General features: G+C 56.4%; 2 long non-coding RNA genes across 3 annotated transcripts; one reads left to right on the forward strand and one right to left on the reverse strand.

The window, feature by feature from the left end:
- Positions 1 to 1,012: 1,012 nt before the first annotated feature.
- Positions 1,013 to 19,969, reverse strand: LOC112449595 (uncharacterized). 2 transcript variants are annotated; one of them, XR_003038190.2, is made up of 5 exons: positions 19,819 to 19,969; positions 8,671 to 9,519; positions 4,252 to 4,374; positions 3,406 to 3,532; positions 1,013 to 1,231 (listed from the first exon to the last, which is right to left on the reverse strand). It is a non-coding gene; the product is annotated as an uncharacterized lncRNA (long non-coding RNA). The 2 variants fall into 2 exon arrangements; XR_009490429.1 differs by having other exon boundaries at positions 1,013 to 1,344.
- LOC104973970 (uncharacterized) lies at positions 14,959 to 20,045 on the forward strand. Its single transcript, XR_811034.4, has 3 exons — positions 14,959 to 16,655; positions 19,191 to 19,312; positions 19,961 to 20,045. It is a non-coding gene; the product is annotated as an uncharacterized lncRNA (long non-coding RNA).
- Positions 20,046 to 21,293: the final 1,248 nt, after the last annotated feature.

Below are 21,293 nucleotides of genomic sequence, written 5' to 3' on the forward strand. Positions count from 1 at the left end.
ATGAGTTACACCCGCCTCCCCGCCACCCCCCCACCGCCCCCCACCCCCCACCGCCCCCCACCCCCCACCGCCCAAGACCCGGGAGGAGGGCTTTGATCTCCCTTACCTCTCGGTCATTGCCCCAAGGTCAGAGCTCCAAGTAACGGCCCAGGGCAGCCCTGGGGACCCTCCCACTCTGCTGGTGAGAGGCTTGGTTCACCGTTCCCAGCCTCAGGAAAAGTCAGCCTAAGATGGGCTTTTGAAACCCATGGATCTTTTTTTCATTATTATTGCAGCAAAATATACATAACACAAAAAAGTGACAGTCGCTCAGTCGTGTCCAACTCTTTGCGACCCATGGACTATACAGTCCATGGAATTCTCCAGGCCAGAATACTGGAGTGGGTAGCCATTCCCTTCTCCAGGGGATCTTCCCAACCCAGGGATCAAACCCAGGTCTCCCGCACTGCAGTTGGATTCTTTTCCAGCTGAGCCACAAGGGAAGCCGGCATAACACAACTGTACAGTATGTCTCAGTATCCATCTCAATGGCATTAAGTACATTCACATTGTTACTGTAAAAAGGCTATCCACTTTGCTGTGCAGCCCTCATCATATCGTCCTCCAGAAACTTCCCATCTTCCTAAACTGAAACTCTGTCCCCATGAAGTACCAACTCCTCAGCCCACCTTGTCCCGTCCCCTGGCCCCCGTCATCCCGCTTTCTGTCTCCGTGAACAAGACTACATTGGGTCCCTTATGTAAGTGGGATCCTACAGCATTTGGCCTTTTGTGACCGACTTATCTCACTGAGCATACTGCCCTCAAGGTTCATCCAGGCTGTAGCATCTGCCAGAACTTCTTTTTTAAAGGCTGAATATTAATATCTTCTAGTGTGTGTGGATCCCTGTTACTCATCCGCTCATTGGTCTGTGTGTGGACCCTCTTTGCTTATCCATTCATTGGCCTGTGGGTAAATAGGGTGTCTCTGCCTTTGGGCCATTGAGAATAACGATGCTGTGAACAGCTGCACAGACATTTGATTGAGTCCCCGCTTTTAATGATTTTGGGTGTATACTCAGAAAGGGGGTCTGTAGATCTACATTTAGTTTTTTGAAGAATTCCCATACTGTTTTCCACGGTGAAGCCAAGGGATATGGAGGGCTTCATAGACAGAGCAGCTCTCCTGGATCCTCGCAGGAGGGGAGGGGGACTGTCCCCTGCCCCGCTGGGCTCAGCTGGTCAGAGGTCATCTGTAGGGATGAGGACCGTGAGCATGGACTTGGCATCACACAGATCCTGGTGCACAGCTCTGCCACTTGGAACCAGGAGCTCCATGGATCTGGTTCTCCGGCCTTGCACAGCTCTGGGAGATTTAAGCAAGCCGGTGTGTGCAGGGGCCCAGCCGGCTCCCTCACTGCCGAGGACCAGAGCTGTTGCTGATTTTGTTGAATCTCCTTCAAAATTCAGCCAGCCAGACAAAACCAATACTCACAAAGCAGGTTAACAATAAACTGACCACATGGGACACCTCTGAGGGCGTATAAACCAAGTCATGGGATATGAGGCCACTGTCTCCAGCCACATCTCCAGCTCTGTGAACCAAGAAGATGCAAAGGCTGTGGCAGGATACAGGTCCTCAAATCAAACATGAAATCCTAACCTTTGCCGGGCAGCTCTGTGACACAGCACACTGGCCTGGAGTTTCAGGGGGTTCAAACCTAGTTGAGCACTTTTAGGTGTGAGCCCTTAAGCTTTTCTCCTCCTCTGTACGTGCATGCACGCCAAGTTACTTCAATCATGTCCGATTCTTTGCTGCCCTACGGACTGTATGTAGCCTTCCAGGCTCCTCTGTCCATGGGATTTCCCAGGCAAGAAGACTGGCATTGGTTGCCATTTCCTTCTCCAGGGGATCTTCCCGACCCAGAGATCAAACCCAGGTCTCCTGTGGTTCCCACGCTGCAGGTGGATTCTTTACCACTGAGCCACTGGAGAAGCCCCATTCTCTGTAAATTGGAGCCAATAGCAGCCACCTAAGGGGCCGTCATCAGAGAAGGCAATGGCAACCCTACTCCAGTACTCTTGCCTGGAAAACCCCATGTACAGAGGAGCCTGGTGGGCTGCAGTCCATGGGGTCACGAAGAGTCGGACACGACTGAGCGACTTCACTTTCACTTTTCTCTTTCATGCATTGGAGAAGGAAAATGGCAACCCACTCCAGTGTTCTTGCCTAGAGAATCCCGGGGACGGCGGAGACTGGTGGGCTGCCGTCTAGGCAGTTGCACAGAATCGGGCACGATTGAAACGACTTAGCAGCAGCAGCAGCAGCAGCAGCAGCAAGGGGCCGTCATGAAGGTTAAATGAGGAGACGCAAGTGACCGATGAGCTTGAAGCCCACCTCTGCATCAGGGCTTAAGCCCTGGGCCTGGTATGACCCCATCTGGCCTCTCCAGGCTCCTAGCTGACCCCATTCCCCCCAGTGCCTCAGCCCCAGGGCATCAGGCCTTCTGTGATGACCCCCAAACATCTCTAGCATCTTCACTCACCTACTCTGCCTCCTTGGCTCTCCCCAATTTGACCCCCACTCTTCTCACATGTGAACTAGTCTCCCCAACCTCCACACCTTCACTTACTGTAACAAGTCCAATTGTGTCTCCTCCCCGCTAAAGGTACCCCCTGGTACCTTGAATGTGACCTTATTGGGAAGTAGGATCTTTGCAGATGATGGGTTACAATCCATGGGGCCACAGAGAGTCTGACACGATGGAACCACTGAGCACGCACATGCACAGATGGAATAAGGAGGACCCTATAAGGTGGATTCAGAGAAGGCAATGGCACCCCACTCCAGTACTCTTGCCTGGCAAATCCCATGGATGGAGGAGCCTGGTAGGCTGCAGTCCATGGGGTTGCTAGGAGTCAGACACAACTGAGTGACTTCACTTTCACTTTTCACTTTCATGCATTGGAGAAGGAAACGGCAACCCACTCCAGTATTCTTTCCTGGAGAATCCCAGGGATGGGGGAGCCTGGTAGGCTGCCGTCTATGGGGTCGCACAGAATCGGACACGACTGAAGCGACTTAGCAGCAGCAGCAGCATAAGGTGGATTTGTCCTTATAAGGGGGATTTGGACACAGGCACACACGGAGGAAAGAGAAGGTGGAGTAACGACTCCAAGGCAGGAACTCCAAGAGCCACTGGCAGCAGGCAGGAGCCGGGAGGAGGCAAGGGAGGATCATCTCCCAGAGCCTTCAGAGGGAACACAGTCAACATTTGATTTCACACAACCAGTTTCTGTTGCCCTAAGCCACCCGGTTTGTGGTATTTTGAGGGCAACCCAAGGTGAGCAGCTCCCTTACCCAGTCCCCTCCATAGCATCACCAGCCTCCAATATGTCCCCCTTCCCGGCTAGTTCCAAAACCTACCCCTTCCTCCAAGAAGCCTCCCCTGAGCACCTTCACTCCTCCTCCTCCGTTGCTGTTTCTGCAAGTGACTGCCCCCACAGCGCTTTGTTTGCAGCGTCTTCCCCTAGAGTGAAATGCGCTCGGAGACCTGTTTGAAGGGTTTCAGAATAGGCTTCCTTTCTGGAAGAGGTGACCCTGAACAGGGATTTGACGGATGAGTAAGAGTTTACTAATGGGAGAGACGACAGCTGTGTGCCAGTCGCTGAGTACACTTACTTAGCCGTGTAGTCATCCAACCAGCATACTGAGTGACTCCTGCGCTGACTTGTTCACCAGAGTGTGGCCCCAGAAGCAGGACAGCACCTCATTTATCTCTGGCTGCACTGACCCTCACTCTCCAGGAGCTCCTAGCAGCCCTGGGTTGGCCTGAGTTCATGCCCAGCCCAGGGATGTGACTTGGGGGGGCCTTGGGATGGGCACATTTGGCAAGAGGAAGGGAGGGCAGATGGTTTCCCAGCTGGCACTAGTAGTAAAGAATCCTCCTGCCAATGCAGGAGATGTAAGAGATGTAGGTTCAATCCCTGGGTTGGGAAGATCCCTGTAGGAAGAAATGGCAACCCACTCCAGTATTCTTGCCTGGAGAATCCCATGGACAGAGGAGCCTGGTGGGCTACTGTCCCTAGGGTCGCAAAGAGTTGAACACGACTGAAGAGACTTAGCACACAGGGAAGGCAGAGGGACTCAGAGCTTCCTGGGGAAGCAAAAACAGGAACCCTCGTATCAGCTGGGGCATCAGTCCTGATTCCAAATCCAGGCTCTGCCACTTTCCAACTGAGTGAGCTGGCGGCTCTAAGGCCTGCTTCTTACCTACGAAGTGAGGACATCTGGCCAAGGTCGTCATTCATTGGTGAAAACCTTCTGCAGTAAAGAGCACCAGCCACCAGGGGACGCCGGTCCCTGCTGCATCAGGAGAGACTGGAGACTGGAGAGCTATGGGGGTGGAGACCGAAACAGTTACGGTTTGGGGGTGGGGAGGGCATGGGAGGCTGGAAACTGGTTTGGAGTCAGGCGGTCACTGCGCTGCCCAAGGCCCGTCCCCCTTGCCATATGTGGACAGGTCCCAGTTGAGCTCTGGGGTGCCGCTGGCCTCAGGACCAGGCCCTGCCCACAGTGCTGGGAGAGGCCAGGGTCTGCCTCCAGGAGGTCCCCGTCGGGGCCATCATCTCCCAGGGCCACAGGCCGCGGGCTCTGATGGTAACAACACCTCGTGCTCTGCAGAGCTGCCCAGGTGCAGACACACGCCTAACTCACCACAGCCGCCCGGCAGCCCGTGGGGGCAGTTATTCTCACTTGTACCCATGAGGAACCGAGACACAGAGAGGTGTGGGAGCTTGCCTGAGATCGCGCAGTAAGGGGCAGAGTTGGGGTGAGCACACAGGTGGTGTGGCAGCACCCACACGCTCACCGTCCTGCCTTATGCCCCGTAGGAGCGGCCTGGCTTCGAGGACAGGTGCTGATGATGGGCAAGGAGGTGAGGAGGACAGGAAAGGCGTTCCATCAGAGGAAACCACAAGAATGGAGGCCCAGAGGCATGAAAAAGTGGGCAGAGGCACAGAGCGTTCAGAATTGCTGCCCCAGGGGGAGGCTCCGGAGGGGTGGGCAGAGGCTGCTAGTCACGGAGAACCGCTGGCGGGCTGAACACAAGGGGGTATATAGGCCAGGGCGGGGCTTGGAACCTTTCTGTGGCCTAGGGTTGGAGAGGGACTGGAGGGGGCCAGAGGGGAGACAGGAGGACCAGCGAAAAGGCCAGTGCCATCCAGGTCAGGGGCAGAGAAGCCTCTGGACCCTTCAGCTGCCATCGGCAGGCTCCTTGGTCAGGCCTCTCTTGGTGACCGGCGACAGAGGTCGGCCAAAGACAACTTAGTGAAAGGCCACAGGGGGACCTCCAGGGGCAGCAGGCAACGGCCCTGGGAACGAGATCAGGGCGCAGAATGCGTGGGGACCCTCTCGTCTACGGATCCCGCCCTCTCCTCCCCAGCAGGAGCTGCGGCTCCTCCAGGGGGCCGGCTGTCAACTCCACCAGGCACCATCTCTCCTCAGTTAGTGCAGGAAGTCAGCTGGGTGGTTTGTGCAGAATCCAGAATCCATCTTCTTTTCAAGGTAAAAAAAAAAAAAAAATCTGCCAGAGCAGCAGGCAAGCGGAAGCCAAAGAATAAATAATGGTCTTTCGTCATCTGAGCCACAGATGGAGAGGGAAGGGGGCAGTCTCCACATGAGGCCCCCACCTCACCAGAGCCAAGGGCACCAGCTGGGGGGACACGGCGGGACAGAGGGCAGACTCCCAGGTGCCAGGGTGAGGGAGGGGCTTCCCTTGCTGGGCCCAAGCTGAGGCCTGCTCTGACCCAGCACCCCAGTATCTCCAAACTGTCAATGGTTAGGCCTGCACAAGGGTCCCCACTCGGCCGTCAGGGGGCGTAGTATCCGTTTGCTAGGAGAGTGCAGCTCCAGGTGGGTGGGGAGCGGGACCCTGGTCTGGATTTCACAGGCCGCCCCGCCCTGGCCACCCGCTTCCTGCCCCAGAACCAAGGAGAGCGTCTCAGGACCCAGACGGTGCGCCTGGGGCTGAGCGGTGGGCCCTGGTGGGGGCTGCTGTCATTGTTAGCGCTGACAGGGATGGGGACCCGGGGCCAGGGGAGGGCGGCTGTGCAGGGAGCGCTGGGTGTGGGGAGGCTGTGGGAGGCCAGGTGAGAACCTGGGGTGCCCCGGGCCTCCCCAGATGAACTTGGCCTGGGAGGGGCCTGGCAGCCGGGAGCTGGACTCCTGTGGCCCTACTGTGTGCAGCCCACGTCCGCCCGGCTTCACAGGCCCCCACCTGCCTCATTCCGCCTCGTTCCCAGACGTTCCTGGGAAGGGAGGAGGAAGGGAGGCAGTGGGGTGGGCCGGGAGCTGCCTGTTCTCAGAGTTCCACTGGGAAGACCCGGAAACTGGGGCAGGAGGAGGGCGGGAGGGCAGGAGAGGCCCCCATGCAGAAGAAGGGGAGGAGAGCAGGAGGGGCTGGGGAGGGGCTGGGGAGGAGAGCAGGGGGAGGGGCAGGGAAGGAAAGCAGGGGGAGGAGCTGGGGGAGGGGCTGGGGAGGAGAGCAGGGGGAGGGGTTGGGGAGGGACTGGGGTGGAGAGCAGGGGGAGGGGCGGGGAAGGGCTGGGGGAGGGGCTGGGGAAGGACTGGGGCGGGGCTGGGGAGGAGAGCATGGGGAGGGGAGCAGGGGGAAGGGCTAGGGAGGAGAGCAGGGGGAGGGGCTGGGGATCGGAGTAGGGAGAGGGGCTGGGGGAGGGGCTGGGGAGGGGCTGGGGAGGGGTGGGAGGAACTGGGGAGGGGCTGGGGGAGGGCTGGGAGGGACTGGGGAGGGGCTGGGGAGGGGTGGGGGAGGGGAAGGGGATGGACTGGGGAGGAGATGGGGAGGGGCTGGGGAGGAGATGGGGAGGGGCTGGGGAGGAGATGGGGAGGGGCTGGGGAGGGGAAGGGGGAGGGGAAGGCGGAGGGGAAGCGGGGAGGGGAAGGCGGAGGGGAAGCGGGGAGGGGAAGGAGGTCTGCACCCGGGGCTCTGCCTGCTCAGCCCCCGCATTGGGTGGCCCCAGCTTCTTCACAGGTCCCTCATCCCTCCTGGAGCAGGGCTGCTCCTGGACTGGAGTCACTCCCAGTCCCCCTGTGGAGCCTCCAACCCCTCACAGTGTTACCCCATCTGGCTGAGGAGGCAACTGCGGCTCCAGGGGGGTAGCCTGGGGGGGCACACCCCTTGTCACCCACCCCCTGTCCAGGTGAGGCACCCACATTTCTGGGCCCAGGGTCACACTGGGCCTCAGAGTCACTGGCTGGGGCTTGGGAGGAGCCTCCAGGGACAGAGGAGGGAGGTCCTGGCCGTGGGGGGCAAAATGGGAAATGACACTGCCCTGTGTGCCTGTGTGTGCGCGCATGTGTGCATGTGTATACATGTGTGTACATGTGGGTGTGTGTATACATGTACGCATGTACGTTTGTGTACATGTGCGCGCACATGTGTGGACCTGTGTGTGTTTGTGTACATGTGTGTTTGTGTACATGTGTGTTTGTGTACATGTGGGGGGGTGTACGACTGTGTGTGGCAGGGTGGGCAGGTGGGGCAGGGACCCTCCTGGCTCAGTCCCACCTTCTGTCTGCCAGTTCTTTCCACACACACACACTGACCCGCTCCCACCTCAAAAAACAGACTCCAGCCCACGTTCTGGGTCCCCTGATCATCACCCCAAGGGCCCTCCCCAGGACCCTAGCTTCCCACTGGCCTGGGGCTCCCACCCATGCTGCCCAAATGAGGCTTGTAGTGGGTTGAAGAGTGTGCCCCCACAATTCATGATCACCCAGAACCACAACATGTGACTGTATGTGGAAACAGCCTTGGCAGATGTCAGTGGTTAAGGTGAGGTCAGATCGGGTGGGGCGGGAGCTGGATCCAGGGACTGGTGTCCTTGTAAGAAGAGGAGGGACAGAGACCCAGGAGGAGGCCACGTGAGGACAGAGGCAGAGACTCGAGTGAGGTGGCCTCAGCCACGCGACATGGGGAGCCACCAGAGCAGGGAGGGGCAGGGAGGACCGTGCCCTGGAAGCTTCCGGAGAGAACTGGGTCCTGCTGGCACCTTGATTTCAGATTCCTGCCTCCAAAGGATGAATTTCTGGGTTTTCAAGTCCATCTCAGGCATTTGTTCAGCAGCCCCAGGACAGACACAGGGCTCATCCCTCTCCCATCTCCTCAGCCCTGGTACTCTGGCCAGGGGGATGGATCTGGGTAGTGGGGCGCCCAGGAGACCCCCACTCAGACCTCCAACTGTGGGTGGCAGACCGGGACCCGCCTGCCCTCTCTGAACCCTGGCGCTCCATTCAAGCCACACCCCGTCTCCTCTGGGCTCCTGGGCCTCAGAGATGAGCCCAGCGGGTGTGGAGACTTCTGTGTGGCCACGTGGCTCAAGGTCTCCCCGATGGCGATGCCCTCCCCTCCTCCGCCCTGAACACTGAGATTCAGGGAGGGGAGGGCTGCTCAGGGTGCTCCCCTAATTAACCCTGCTGGGATGTCTGCTTCCCAGAGAACCTGGGCTGGATACTGCATTGTTACCCCCATATTACAGACCCCAAAACTGAGGCTCAGACAGGGGGAGCGGCATGCCCAGCCCCCAGAGCCGCCCTCTCCCTCTCCCTGGGCTGGGCCGGCGGGGAGTGAGAGCAAGAGGTCTTTGCCCCCAGCCCCCCAGCCCGGCTCACCCCCATCCAAGCAGCTCCAAGGCTCCCACCCCCGCAGGCAGCTCCCCCAGCTGCAGCCTGGTTGCCATGGTGTCGGAGGAGGAGCAGATTCCTGAACGGAATCCAGAACTTCACCCCAGCCCCTCCTTCCTCACTCCCTTCTCCAACATCAAAGCCTCCTTCTGTCAGCTGAGGCCTGGCTACTTCCTCCCCAAGCAGCCAGGGAGCACAGGAGGTCAAGGAGGCAGAGGGTCCCGGATGTGAGTCACAGGACTCCGGCCCAGCCCTTTCCCGGAGCAAGGGCTCCAGACCCCCACCCCCAACCTCCCCACTGGACCGGCCTGACTCCCCATCACCAATCACAGGGAAGAGTCCTGGGCAGTTTGCAGGCCAGGCGGGCTCCTTTCAGCCTCTGTGCCTGCAGTTCCCTCCACCTGCAATGCCCTTCCTCGTCCTGGCTTCCCTGAGTCCAGAGGCTCCCGCTGCCTCCCACACCCGCCTTCATCACAGCCATTCCCTTGCTGCACTTGGACTCGATGCTCCCATGGGATTGGGAGGTCTTAGGGATACAAACTTCCATGTCGGCCTTTTCCTGAACCTCCAGCCCCTGGGCCAGGCAGATGCTCAGTGAAGACGCAAGGTGGGAAAGGAGGGAGGGAGGCAGGAAAGAGGGAGGGGAGACGGGAGCTGTACGTCCTTCAGGCCACCCTCCCCCGTTCACACGGACTCACCCAGGCAGGCTGCTCCTGCTCACCAGCCAGGCAGGCTGCTCCTGCTCACCGCTGCCCCTCACACTTGCCAGCACAGATCTCACCCCTCTGTGGCCGACGACAGCTTCCTCCCCGGTCCCGGCTCACTGGGCTCTGTTCCCTGAGGATCCAGAGTGGAATCAACAGGTTATAGACTGTCACCATGGTTGGATGGCATCACCGACTCGATGGACCTGAGTCTGGGCAAGCTCTGGGAGTTGGTGACGGACAGGGCTGCAGGCCATGGGGTCGCGAAGAGTCTGACACGACTGAGCCACTGAACGGAGCTGAGACCGCCGCTGGGTTCAGGAGGCTTCTGTAAACGCACACATTCATCAACACCTCGAGACTTGAAGCACAAGCAGGCCTGCTACTTCCAAGCCCATCATAGGTCACAGGCGGGCTGAAGGTGGGAAAAGGAAGTAAAAGATGGGTATTTATCAAGGTCTGAGCCGGGTCTCAGCCCCCGCAACCACCCTGGCAGTTAGTTTGAGGAGTTGCAGATGAAGAGATCAAGGGTCAGGGAGGCAAGGTCACTGGCCACGAGCAGACTCTGCGCCAGCCACCTGGAGAGGAGGAGCAGGTTATGCCCAGAAGCCCTCGGCAGTGGGGCCGGCCAGCTGGGGCACAGGCAGCGCTGAGAGGGACACATGGGCCAAGGCAAAGGGTGTTACGTGTGCACCTCAGAGCCCCTCTTGCAAGCTGGACCCATCTCAAGTGGGGAGCAGAACTGGTCAGACCCATCGGTCTCCCCAGACTTTCCACTGAAGACAAGTAGGTCCAGCAGAAGTCACCTCTGAAGACAGAATGGGAACCAGGGTTGGGAGGAAAGAACAGTGCGTAGCACTCACTTTGCACAGTTCTGTTACTACCTGAATTTTACCGAGAATGTCATTATTATTACTGAAAAGAAAAAGTGAAAGTGTTAGTCACTCAGTCGTGTCCAACCCTTTGCGACCACATGGACTGTAGCCTGCCAGGCTCCTCTGTCCATGGGATTCTCCAGGCAAGAATACTGAAGTGGGTCACTATTCCCTTCTCTAGGGGATCTTCCCCACCCAGGGATTGAACCCAGGTTTCCTGCACTGCAGGCAGATTCTTTACTGTCTGAGCCACCAGGGATCAGAAGAAAATGAACATCCGATGACCCCGAGGTGCTTCTGCACCTTGAGACAGTCATGGCAAAGCCCCAGAGAGGCTGCCTTCCCCCGGCCCTCCACCTCCTGTGGAAGTGCATCCCACAAGCTAGGCCCCAGACCCAAAGGTGGCCTTCCATCATTCATTCTTTCACAACTCTGTGTTAGGCCCGTGCCCCCCAAAAGTCGCTAGTCTAATGGGGAGACAAGCACAAGGACCACACACCACAGAATAAGGCAACTGGCTCTGATGAATGTGGTGCAGGAGTGTGCCTGTGGGAGCAGACAGGGAGGGCTGCACAGAGGAGACAGCTTTGAGTGCACACCTCACAGGATCAGCGATCTTGAGCGTGAGGACCTGGGCTCTGGGCCGGCCGGAGCGGAGCCCCAGCAGAGCTCGCTCCCTTCCTTCAGCCTCCACACACTCCTGGCCGCCTGCACGTTCTGCCTCATCTGTTTGGAGCCAGCTCACTGGGGAGTTTTCCATACCCGCAGGCCTGTGTCTGCTACCAATTAGGAGGCAAGGTAATTACACCGTGATTACAGACATGCTCTTCCACTTCTTAATGAGCTATGTGGGCTTAGGCAGAAAGGTCTCTGCTGTCTGAAACTCGGGGACCACGCAAAGCTGCAAGGCCCGTGTGCTAGCCCAGGGGAGTGGTTTTCCAACTGCTTTCAACCCCCTTGAAACAGATGAAACCGAAGAAAACCAAGCTATTTGGGTTGGGGTGGGGGTGTTGAAGGGGGCCCTGGGAGAAGGATCCAGGGTCCCCTTTGCTCTGTAGCTGTGGATCCTGGGGAGACGGGGGCTGGGACTGGTCCTGGGGGTGGGACCAGGGTGGCCAGGACAGGGGGAGAGTGCTGGGGAGAGGGTCCACCGCCCACGTCTCCCAGCTGGCACACACAAGGACTTCAGGATCTTCAGAACTGTGTGCTCGTGCCCACGTGTCTGGCCCAGTTAGCTCATCTTTCACAGCAAGCAGTGAGTCTATACAAATAGAAATAGAAATATGACCTTGAAAGATGTCATAAAGGACTTCAACCTTTTAATAACTCCACAGTTTCCTTTCTTAAATTTAGAGGGATGTTTAAGGGAAAATGTCTCTTCTATAGAAGGAATATTTATATGAATTCAACAATTCTATGAACTCCCTTTTCTTTTTCTTCTGTTCAAGTCAAGTAAAATTAGATTAAAAATAGAATCCAAGATATGAGTCTTCTGGTTTTATAAAATCATTTCCACCCATCTGTCCCTTACTCACCCTTCTGGTTTTTGTGTATTTGTGGAGTTGTTCAAAATGATGTTCATCTAATGTTAATGGGTCTTTTTTTTTTTTTGGCCCCACGCAGCACTCGGGGTACTAGCTCCCTGACAAGGGGTCAAAGCCAGGCCCGCTGCAGTGGAAATAAGGAGTCTTAAGCACTGGGCCCCCAAGGAAGTCCCTTCTAATGGTTATTTTCAGCTGGTTGGATTTGGGTTGGTTTTTTATTTCTGTTTTGGAGATTTACAGCATGTTTTGAATTCTTTATAATGAACCGGTGTCACTTATTTTTTAATATGACTTTTTTTTCCTTAAAAAGAGAGATGGGAAGGAAACTTATCAAACTTGTCAGCCAGAATTAGTAGTGGAAACTGAGTACTGAGATGACGAGATGATGGATGATTGCTATTTCTCCCCTTTAATTTCTAAAAGAAAACAACTTACTTTTAAAATAGGGAAAAAAGAAATCATGGGCACTGTGAAACAAGACCAGTGGCAGACCACTTGGCAATGATCTCTTCATATTTACTGAACAACTTGATGCCAGGTTCCAACGTTTACTGTCTCTCTATTTAGGTTTTTGGTTACTCGGTAAAACGTCCTCATACACTCTCCGTGCAATTATATATGCCGCCACTAGTTGGCAGTAGGCATATCAGTATTCTGGAAGGTGTGTGTTTTGTCCGTGTCTCAGATAAGAAGGCATCTATTACAGTTCGACTTTTTTGAGAATTTCTTTACAATTGATAGCCCAATTGAGGCCGCTCAATTTCTTGTCTTCCTCAAATAAATACTTCAGACACAAGTCAAGTTCAGTTCAGTTCAGTTCAGTCGCTCAGTCGTGTCCGACTCTTTGTGACCCCATGAATCGCAGCACTCCAGGCCTCCCTGTCCATCACCAACTCCCGGAGTTCACTCAAACCCATGTCCATCGAGTGGGTGATGCCATACAGCCATCTCATCCTCTGTCGTCCCCTTCTCCTCCTGCCCCCAATCCCTCCCAGCATCAGGGTCTTTTCCAATGAGTCAACTCTTCGCATGAGGTGGCCAAAGTATTGGAATTTCAGCTTTAGCATCAGTCCTTCCAGTGAACACCCAGGACTGATCTCTTTTAGGATGGACTGGTTGGCTCTCCTTGCAGTCCAAGGGAGTCTCAGACACAAGTCAAACAAGTGATTAAAACAAGCAAACGTGACGCCTATTACACATGAGACAGGGTAGCCTCCAGGTAAAGCACCCAGCTCTGGAAGCAGACAGATCTCAGTCCAAACCCTGGATTCATCACTCACTGGCTTCATCATCTTAGTCAAACTACCTCAGCTCTTTTGGCCTCAGCATCCTCATTTAAATGCTGGGAATTTAACAAGCCCACATCACAGGATTGTTGTAGGAGTTGAGTGATGTGGTATAAGCAAAGGATTCAGGAAATAGTTCTTATTATTCCTGCTGTAAGTCCATCTAGAAAACTCCTGCTCAGCCTTGAGGACCCAGCTGAAACCCCTCCTCCTCAGTGAAGCCTCTGTTAACCTCCTGGCAGCAATTAGTTGCTGGCTCCTCTAATCCTATATCCTAATCCTTAACTTTAGGGTGCCAGTTTTTTCTTTATATCTCTTGAGGGTATGTTATCAGGTGAGTGAAAATGTAAGATTTTACATCTTAATCTTGGGTCATGGAATAACCCGAGGACTTGGACTCTAGAGCCCGCGTTCTAGTCCCGGCCTCCCTGACCCAGGGCTGTGACCTCGAGTTCCCTCTGTAAGCAGTTGTTTCTCCATCTACAAAACATCTCCTGGGGGTTCAGAGGCTCAGATGAGGTAATCAATATGGAAAGATTTGGAGACAGAAAAACTGCTGTACACATGGTGAATGCCAATGTCCAAGTAAGGGCCGTGGGGTCAGAGCCTTGTCGGTTATTCTGAACAAACAAACAGCAACACACACACAGCACATATATACACACACATTCGCACAGTACACACATACACACAACACACGCATCGCATGTATGCACACAGCACACATGCACACAACGCACACGTCGCGTGTATATACACATAGCACACACACATACGTGCATGCACGCACACAGGCATGAGCAGGTCTCTTAAGCCAAAGCAACTTGAACTGCCCTTGGAAGCTGCCCAAACCAACCTTAAGCACAAGCCGTCCACGCCCAGTGCTTGGTGCTGGCTTGAGGGCTAGCCAGGCCCCGCTAGGTTGTCTTCTTTGAACCACACATGGTTATCATCACCTCGTATGTCAGCATTTGGCGCTTGCTTCCACCCCAAGACTTAAAAGAAGCCTTTACAGAGCTCAACAGGTGAGCGACGGGGAACAAGGAACCTTCCACCGAGGCTGCCTAAGCGGGGCTGGAAGGACACGCGCTGGTCCGCCGCCTGCGGTCCGGAGTGACAGGGGGACCCTCTGTCCGTCTCTCCCTCCCTCCCTCTGTCTTTCTCCCTCCTTCTCCCTCCGTCTCCTTCCCTCTCTCTCCATCTCTGTCTCTCTCCGTCTGTCTGTCTCTCCTCTCTCTCTGCACCCGCGCCTGCAAGAGCTGGAAAGCCAGGCCTGGCTCAGGGCCACTCCAGGTGACCAGCCAAGGCCCCGCCGCTCTCCCTCGTGAGCGGAGCTGCTCAGCACCCAGGCTGGCTGTGCACTTAACAGACACTGCCTGAGCGCCCACTGTCTGTCAGCCCTGCTCGGCCCTGGGGGCACAGACTGGATGCTCAGGGTGGTGGAGGCCTGAGGAAGCAATGGAAAAGAAACAGATGTGGGGACCTCCCTGGTGATCCAGTGGCTGAGACTCCGTGCTCCCCATGCAGGGGGCTCAGGTTCGACCCTAAGACCCAACACAGCCAAATAAATAAACATTAAAGAAAAAAAATGTGTGGGCTGCCCTCTCCAGCCAGGCACTGTGGTGTTGCTCTCAACATTGGACTTAATTCCTGCACCAGCCTGTGAGGTATTTAAAGGTAAGAGGCAAAGTGTTAGTCGGTCAGTCATGTCCAGCTCTTTGTGACCTGCCAAAACTGTGGCCTGCCAAGCTCCTCTGTCCCTGGAATTCTCCAGGCAAGAATATTGGAGTGAGTTGCCATTCCCTTCTCCAGGGAATTCTTCCCAATCCAGGGATGGAACCCAGGTCTCCTGCATTACAGGCCGATTCTTTACCATCTGAGCCACCAGGGAAGCCCAAGAGGTATTTACTTACTTAAATAGGTTCCACCAAATCTACCAGCTTAAGATACAAACAAAGCTATTTTAATATTCAAATTATTCTCTCACCAGCACCTCCCACACCAACAGAAAGGCCATCATTTTTCTGTCTGTCTTTCTCCATCTTTGCCCCTGTCATTGTCTCCCCGTCCAATCCAGCAATCCCACTTCTGGGTCAAAAGAAGTGAAAGCCGAGTCTCAAAGCTACAGGCACCCCTGTGCTCACAGCAGCATTATCCACAGACACCCAAAGGTGAGACAACACGAATGTCCATGGCTCACAGAAGTGGGCCACACGGAGGAATATGACTAAGCCTTTAAAAGCAGGGGAGTGCTGGCACTGGACTAGCCTTGAGGTCACTATCCTCAGTGAGATGAGTCAGTCACCCAAGGACTGACACTTGTGATCCAACTTATGTGAGATCCCTAGAGCAGACAAATTCATGGAGTTGGGAAAGAGGATGGGGCTGCTGGGAGTTGTATGGGTAGGGAGCCAGTGTTTAATGAAGACAGAGCTTCAGTGTGGGAAGATGGAAGAGTTCTGGAGGTGGAGGCTGGTGCCTGCTGCACGAGGTGAGTGCACTCAGCGCTGCGGAGCTGTGCGCTTAAAATGGTGAAAATGGCAAATTCTATGTCATTTGCATTTTACCACAATTAAAGCAACAACAGCCATGGTGGTCTCTGTCGGTGTGGAGGGTCTGTGGGCGTGGGTGTGGGAAGAGGCCCCTGAGGAGTTCTGGACGGTTCCAAGTGATCTAGCCCTGGGGTCTTCCATCACAGCCTTATCTCCTAACTGAGTCACAGTTATCTCAGGGTCCCCAGTCCGTGTGTGTTGACTGACTAACTGACTGACTGGTTGCATAGTACACTCCCCGCCAGGGAGCCTCCGGAATAGTCCAGACCCTGGGCAGCTCTGCAACCCAGGCCCCCTGCCAAGACGGAAGTGCCAAACAATAGCCCTCAAGAGGCCTCCCTGCAGCCAGCCGGATTTGCACCTCCATGGATAAAGCAGGCTTCCTCCGAAGGAAGTGATACTCGAGGGAGGGGAGCGAGGGAGGGGAGCACAGCTTCCGCTGGAGCGAGCTGGAGAGAGGGGCCCAGAAGGACAGGCAGGAGGGTGGGGAATCCTGGATGCCCACTACCCCTGGCCCTGAGCACCACAGGCCGCAGCGGGCAGCTCCTCCCCAGGGCGCTAAGGACACCCTCGTCCTGTGAAGCGCTGACTTTTTTGAGCCTGAAGGTCAGAGTCAGCACAGGAGGGTTGGGGGACGTGCGCAGCCCCCCATTGAGGGCTGTGTGGCCCCACGGCCCCAGCTGCACCCTCTCTCCCCTTGAAGGGGACAGGCGTCACCCTGCAATCACTGTGCATCTAGGCGCTGCCACCCCAAATCGCCCAGACCCAGGGCTGCCCTCTTGCACCTTTTCCTTCTCTACGGCGAAAACAGACAAAAATAAACAGAGACAGAAAAAGAAACAGCCATGAATCCCAAGGTGGGGTGGCTGACGGAGGTGATTACTCCCCCGCCTCCCCTCCCCTCAGCGTTCTGAATCAATTGAGAGCCTGAGTCGGGAGGCGGAGAGGGACCGAATCTGTTGTTGGAAAGCAGAAGTTCTGACTCAGAACCAGATGGGTCCCTGTGTTCCAGGTAACCACCCGGGAAGGAGCCAGGAGTCCTGCTGCCTGGAGGGGCAGAAGTGGGGTGGGTTCACACCCCAAGAGTGGAGTTGCCGGCCTCCATGGACCCCTCGGAGGGGAGAGGCTGCCTGGGTAACAGGTGCAAGAAAGGAGCTGGAGCGTTCGGGGACCTGAGGTCTGGAGGGGGGCTGGGGCAGGAAGAGGGGGTCACTGAGCTGGCAGGGAACTGCTGGGCGTGCTGGGGGTTCAGGAGACATGCACCGATGGAGGGAGAAGGTGCCTCAGTGAGGTCAAGGGGTGCTGACAGAGGGGAGGCCGGCCCGGCCCACAGCAACCTAGTGACCGAGGGTGGCTGTGGCCAGAAGCTCAGGATAGGGTGACCTTCCCTCTGGCCTTCACTACCACTGGGGGCCTCCCAAGAGGGCTCCCAGCAGACAGCCTTCACCTTCTGCCTGGAGGAAGAAAAAGGGGAGAGGTCAGGAAGGGGAGCTGAGAGAGGGCAGGGGGCGAGGAAGGGAGGAGGGAGACAGCCGGGAATTTACAAAGGAAGGGGAACAGTTGGAGCAGGGAGAGGGTGGGGCTGGAGCCCCTGCACAGCTGCCCCCGCTCACCCCTTGCACAGAGCTGCCTGGAGATGCACCCTCACCCCCCACCCCCCAGGAGCACGCCTTCTGTGCAGACAGGCAGAGGAGAGGCAGGGCAGGCAGATCCGTGCCTGGCGGACCCTGGGGTGGGGGGTGGGGGGGCTGCTGCTGGGGGAGGGGGACACTGAACCCCTCCCTCCTGCAGGTGTGGAGCAGCCCTCTTGCTTCCCGCCCTGCCCCCTCCCCATCCATGGTGGTGGTGGTGGTTTAGTGGCTAAGTCGTGTCTGTAGCCTGCCAGGCTCCTCTGTCCGTGGGATTCTCCAGGCGTCAGATCATTGTCCCCGCGTGCAGGGGGCTGAAGTGTGTCTCCCCACAGATACGTTCAAGTCCTAACCACCCCTCAGTCCCCGTGAACATGGAAAAAGCCTGTGTCTGTTAAGGATCTTGAGATGGTCCTGTATTTAGGGTGAAACTTCGATCCAGCGACGGGTGTCCCTGTGGGAAGAGGCAGGATGCAGACCCATAGGGAGGAAGACCTGTGAAGACGGGGAAGAGGCTGGGGTGACGCAGGCCAGGAGCCCACCCTGGAGCCTGAGTCCCGAGCCCGAGCGTGCTGCGCACACTTGGTCTTGGATTCTGGCCTCCAGGTCAGCGGCAGGACACAGTTCTCAGGTTTCGTTACAGCAGCTTTGAGGATGGATACTCCTGGACTCCCAGGCCCATTCCTGTCACCAGGCTACGAACAAGTGACAGAATGCAGGTGTCCCTGACCCCGCTTTCAGCTCCCTTCCTTGCACCCTGCACGGGACAGAAGCTGGCCCAGGCTGGTGCAGCTGCAGCCAAGCCAGCCGTGAGCCGGACTGCCCCAGCTTCCTCGCCTCTGCAGACCTGCCCACCTCGAGGGGAAGCAATCTTGGTGAAAGTGCTGTCTGCGGTCGGTCGCGGTCAGAGCCAGGAGGAAGTGGGGAGATGACCCAGGCCTCGCAGCCCTGCAGGGAGTGTCTCTTTGCACCTAAACCCACAACTACACTTCTCCCAACAGAGGGGAACTTGCTGCCTTGCCCCCGGGGCTCACTATGACTGGTCCCAGTGTCGTCTCCAAGGCTAGGGTTTTCGGAGCAGGTTCCCATGGACATAGGAGCCAGGTGGGCTACAGTTTCATAGGGTTGCACAGAGTTGGACACGACTGAAGCAACTGAACATGCACAAAGAGAAAACAATCCTTCCTGGGTGTCTCCCTCTGTCCTGCTTCCAGCAAGTTCTGAGTGCTGAGTGAGAACCTTTCGATCCCTGGGCTTGGACTTGGCCGTGGGCTCCCCACTACTGGGTTCTGGGTTCCAGGAGGCTCTGGTTGGCTGCCACACCCACGCTTGGTGCCCGGAGGTGGTCCTCACCAGACCCTCTTCCAGTTCCACTCCCAAGACCCTTCCCCACCCTTGCCCCTGGTCTGTCTCTGGGTCAGGTGGGGCGGCCTAGGGGAGGGATGTGGACATGTGCAGGCCCTTGGGCTCCAACTTCAGGGTCATTCTCAACCCCCTGCTCCAGACCTTGCTATCCGATCAGTCTCCATGTGCTGTGGAAGGGGCCCATGGGTGCTTCTCAGGTTTGGGTTTTGTCTGCTTGGGGGCCACGTTTCCAGCAGATGGGGTCACAGGTCATGCACACAGAAGCGGGGTTCGCTTCACCCGTGTTTGCACAAGGAGCCGACTGGGCCCTGGGAGGCTGCACCTTCCCCCAACCTTTGTCTCATCTCGCTCTGGCAGCTCAAGCAGGACTCAGGCTTGGAGAAGGGTGAAGGGGGAGACCACCAAGTAGGGCCTGGGCTGGCCTGTGGGCTCCAGGAGAGCCACTTGTGAAGGGATAGGCGACCTGATGCAGAGCAAGTCACTGCCGCGGGGCACCGTGTCCACAGTGCCGTCCAGCTGACTCTCACCCTAGCATTCTCTCTCCATCCCCTTAGAGTGTGTGCTACAGCCTCGGGGTCTGCCAGGCTGGACTTCAGCATTCCCAGACAGCTGGACCCTCCATCCGCAGCGGCACGTGGTTCAGGAAGTCCTCCCAACACACAAGAGAACTTCAGAGGTGAGTTTGTACCAGTACATCAGTCAGGTTGCTTTGACCCCTTAGTGACAGTCAAGGGCTTACGCTGTAGAACAGGGCGGGCTTGCCTCAGCTCCTTCTTCCCTTTCCTTCCAGCTGGATGAGCCTGGGGATTTAACACCTCTTAGCACCCTTTCTCATCTTTAAAAAGAAAATAATTGTGGTTCCTCCTCCTAAATCCATTGCAAAGAGTGAGATAATACATGTGAAGGGTCTCTTGGAGTTCCCAGAACATGCTATATATTCTGTAGGAAAATGATTATTATTGTTAGAATGAAGGGCAGGCCTATGGAGCCCCAGAAGTTTGAATATATTGGGGCCTTTGATTCAAATATACAGATTTTTTTCACCTCCATGGAAAGTAGATGAAAGTAGGGGATTGATGGGCTTGAAAATGGAATCTTGGAGATAAACTAACAGGACTGATGTTTTTGTATGGCGAATCCCCGCCCTTGTGGATGACACAAAATCCCATCACTAAAACCTACCTTGCCCATCAGTGCAAATCTCGTCCCTGTTGCTTCTTCCTCTTCTGTCACTCTGGGACAGTAAATGCACACCCTCAAGGGATTTCACAGGCGCCCACTGTTTACTCTTATGCCGCTGAAACGTCACCTCTGCTTTGTGCAGAAGTCCCCTGGACGTGAGCACGAGACGGGGCAGCATGTGGAGGGTTTGGTCTCCCAGGTGGTCCGCTCTCTGGGCTGGCAAATTCCAGCCTGGCTTCCTCTGCTGTTGTCACGGAGTTGCGGTTGCCATGGCGTCTGTGTGTGCGGGAGACAACTCTGCATCCCTCCAGCTTCTGGAACACTCATCCTGAGCCTTGAATCAGGTGGTGGGAAGTCTGTGTGCAGAGAAAAAGAAGGAGGCGTGGCGTGTGGGAGGGAGTCGATCTGGGCCCTGCACCTGTGTTAGTGGAGCTGCGGAAGGAGGGGCGATGCCTCTGAACCGGGAGAGACGCACGGAGGCGGAGGCCGCACTGGCCAGGGGGGCTGCAAGGCACGCTGGGAGCTTCCGCTGCACAGGCCGGCGGGGCTGGGGAGCCAGGCCGAGGCCCCCTCTCTGGTTTCTGTGGTTCTCTGCTGCTCCTGCCTTGACAGCCACTTCCGACTACTGTCCCAAAGTCACTCTAAGTGCAGCCCCCTGATTGAACATGTGCCCCTAATAAATAGATGAATAAACATTTAACGAGCTGCCTGCGATGCTCTTGTCTCCGAGTTTTACCCAGCTGGCTTGTTCTTAATATTCTGTACTTTGCTCAAAAGACTTATTTGAGAGAAGGCTTTCCTGACCGCTGATCGGTCCCCGCCAGAGTCCTTTGCCATTTCTTACGGCACTTTGTAGCATCTGAAACCACCTGCATAAGCTCCAGTAGCGCCTGTGTGGCATGTGTGTGGATATCTCCATGACTAGCTCTTTGTAGACACTAATAACATTGGGTGAATAGAGTAGTGAACTGGCATGTTCTGCAATCACAGTAGGTTTCCGGGCAGGTCCCTCGGAAAGAGATTTCTCTATGGCCACGTGGCCCTGGGAGAGTCACCTACCTGCCTTCCTAGCCTGTAGAATGGGGACAGTGTAACTACTCAGTAAGGCGGCTCTAAAGCACCCACGAGGGCCCCCGCACAGCGCTCCCCAGCCCCCTCGCCTTGTCTGGAGGAAGCCGGGCTCCAGTGTGGCTCAGCTCCAGAGGCACCACGCACACACCCAGGGATGGAGCAGGGCGTGGAGCCAAGGGCGTGAGTGAGGAGGGCCTTGGTGGTCACTGCGGGCAGCAGGGACGGCCTTGTCTGTGTCGGGGGAGCGGGGAGGCCATCAGGACGAGCCTGCCCGTGGGTTCCCTGCTCTCCCTCCTGGCCTGGTCTGCTCATTGCGTGTCTCAGGTCGCCAGGACCAGCACCCTACTCTGGCTGCCAAGGGGCTGGGACCAGGATGGGACACAGGAACGCCAGGAGGCTGAGGA

This window comes from Bos taurus, chromosome 14 (genome assembly GCF_002263795.3).
Source record: "Bos taurus isolate L1 Dominette 01449 registration number 42190680 breed Hereford chromosome 14, ARS-UCD2.0, whole genome shotgun sequence".
Taxonomy (NCBI): Eukaryota; Metazoa; Chordata; class Mammalia; order Artiodactyla; family Bovidae; genus Bos; species Bos taurus.